The sequence below is a fragment of the Micromesistius poutassou genome (assembly GCF_964030765.1).
Source record: "Micromesistius poutassou genome assembly, contig: SCAFFOLD_5590, whole genome shotgun sequence".
Lineage (NCBI taxonomy): Eukaryota > Metazoa > Chordata > Actinopteri > Gadiformes > Gadidae > Micromesistius > Micromesistius poutassou.
The window spans coordinates 1,857-4,538 of NW_028176905.1; the positions used below are offsets into that span (position 1 = coordinate 1,857).

Consider the following 2,682-nt stretch of genomic DNA (forward strand, 5'->3'; position numbering starts at 1 on the left):
AATGAAGAGCAGAGGTGCGGTCTTCCAGAAACAGAATCCATGGACTTCCTAGACCAGGAATGTGTCAAAGTGAAGAGGTTCTGGTAGGTGGGATAAGGCAGTGGACCACAGAGAAAGAAAAAAGAAATGGCTCTCCTTGCTATTCATTTCCCAATAGGTATGATCAGCCACAACGCCCACGACGGACATTCAATCCAGTCCTATCCGTTGAATTGTTTATAATAATAATAATAATAATAATGATAAATGGTACTTGTATAGAGCTTTTCTTGCACTCAAAGCGCTTCACAAAGGAAACATACAAGAAATAAATAAATATACAAAAATAAATGCTAAGTTGATGGGGGGGGTTGGTCTAGGAGTAGGCAGAGGAGAAGAGATGGGTCTTGAGGTGGGACTGGAAGATGGTGAGGGACTGGGAGTCACAGATATGTTGGGGGAGGGAGTTCCAGACCCTGGGAGCTGCACTAGAGAAAGCTCTGTGACCAAGACAGCAGAGTTTTGATGTGTGGGTGGAGAGGAGACTGGGGGACCGAGGGGGTTGATAGGGGGAGAGGAGTTCAGTGAGATATGGGGGGCCAGATGGTGGAGAGCTTTATAGGTGAGGACCAGGAGTTTGTATTGGATCCGGTGGGAGATGGGGAGCTAGAGGAGGTTTTTGAGGACTGGGGTAGCGTCAGTCACTGACGGGAAAAGTACCCTTCGGCGTCGCCTGCAGATGGAGAGGGGGTTTAATTCACTACAATGTAATGCCATCCCTGGCGATGTTTGAGGTTCAGACCGGGTGCTCCAGCAGCCCATTCACTCCTGTATTAACCCGACTACGGCTCTAATAGACGTTGTGAGCATCTTTCCTATTGGATAGTTATTAGGATGACATGACATGACATGATACCACCATGAGCCATACCACCATGAACACGCCCGATCTCGTCTGATCTCGGAAGCTAAGCATGGTCGGGCCTGGTTAGTACTTGGATGGGAGACCGCCTCGGAATACCAGGTGCTGTAAGTGGTGTCGGGTGGTGGCTTGTAGGTGGCACTGTTCCCTCTGGCCAAAAAAACATCATTCCCGATGCCCCAGTGCAGTGACGGGGACACTGTGCTGTGTAAGGTGCCGTCCTTCGGAGGAGACGTAAAAAACCGAGGTCCTGACTCACTGAGGTCATGAAAGATCCCAGGGCACTTATCGCAAAGAGTAGGGGATCCCCCGGTGTCCTGGCTAAAACTGCCCAACCAGGCTCATTCAATCTGGCCCCCTAATCATCCCCCTATATATATATATATATATATAGAATTGGCTCATTCATTAATTCCCTCACTCTCCACCTCAAGCTGGTGTGTGGTGAGCGTTCTGGCGCCAATTGGCTGCCGTGCATCACCCAAGTGGGTGCTACACATTGGTGGTGGTTAGTGAGGTCCCCCTTCACTGTAAAGTGCTTTGAGTGTCTAGAAAAGCGCTATATAAATTCAAATAATTATTATTATTATGATAACATGATTGCTATGACACTGAAACCAGCAGCGCGCATGCCGTTTAAATCATGGCTATAAAACCATTGTCTTTGCTTGTTATGTTATTTTATGTAACCGTGTAGGCCTAATGATGTTCTCTTATTTAACAACTTAAAAAAAACCTTTTATACATTTTTCGAGCAGGTATAGCGTCTTCTTTCTTGGGATTTAATAGAGTGGGTTAATATCCCATTTTCGTTGCTTCGAGGAGGTCTGGTGGTCTCCGTATATAATAAATAAATAAATACATATATAAATATCTTATGTATGTCAATGGTCAGATACAGTTCTTGTTAAAATGATAATAGCTACATTGTCTACTTATAATATTATGACTAAATAATTGTATATTTATATATAATATATTTAATGAATTAAGTAATTCAATATTATACCAATCCATTTTAATCTGGAGATTATTTTGGACAGAATATGGGGCAGGCTGCACAGGATTCTATGGCACTATGGTTGCCATCGACTACACGACCTGGCCATTATTTCATTTTCTGTAACATCCACACATATATCCTGCATTTAATATTAATAATAATAATATTAATAATTAAAACATGTACACCTTATATGCACAATATTCTGAACAAACCCCCGAACATATTGATTCTAGGTTCCTGTGATAGGAGCGGGATGCTGTGATGAGGAACATTACAGTTTTTCACAATTGTTTAAACACATTAATTGGAACGTCAGTCACAATGTACACAACCTGAAACTCATGTACCAACTGCAAAACCAATTCTGCAGAACTCCAAGCACATTTTCTGCTTTAGACTCAGATTCCCATTCCAAACCACACATTTTTCACAACACTGCACACAATTCTCTATATCTTGCACACTCGTCCTGAATTCCCTCTCTTGTTGTTCACACAGAACACACTGCCAATCACATTTCTAAACTCCAAAGGCTGTTGTGCAATTAGCAATCTGCAATTTGCTATAGAAGGGTCACAGAAGAAAGACATGACACTAAAGTACAGACATTGAGTAGTATCACTATATGAGAATGTTGATAATGGTGATCATCATGATCATTATTTAGGATATTATCCATCTTATGGTGGAAATGTACTGGGTATAAGTATTAACCCTTATGGGTATGTGTACGTGTATGTATTTATGTAGGTAAGTGTATGCATGTATATGCAAA

General features: G+C 42.1%; 1 non-coding gene across 1 annotated transcript; it reads left to right on the forward strand.

The window, feature by feature from the left end:
* Positions 1–896: 896 nt before the first annotated feature.
* On the forward strand, positions 897–1,015 carry LOC311377482 (5S ribosomal RNA). The gene has a single exon (XR_014644675.1). It is a non-coding gene; the product is annotated as a 5S ribosomal RNA (ribosomal RNA).
* The last annotated feature ends 1,667 nt before the right edge of the window (positions 1,016–2,682 follow it).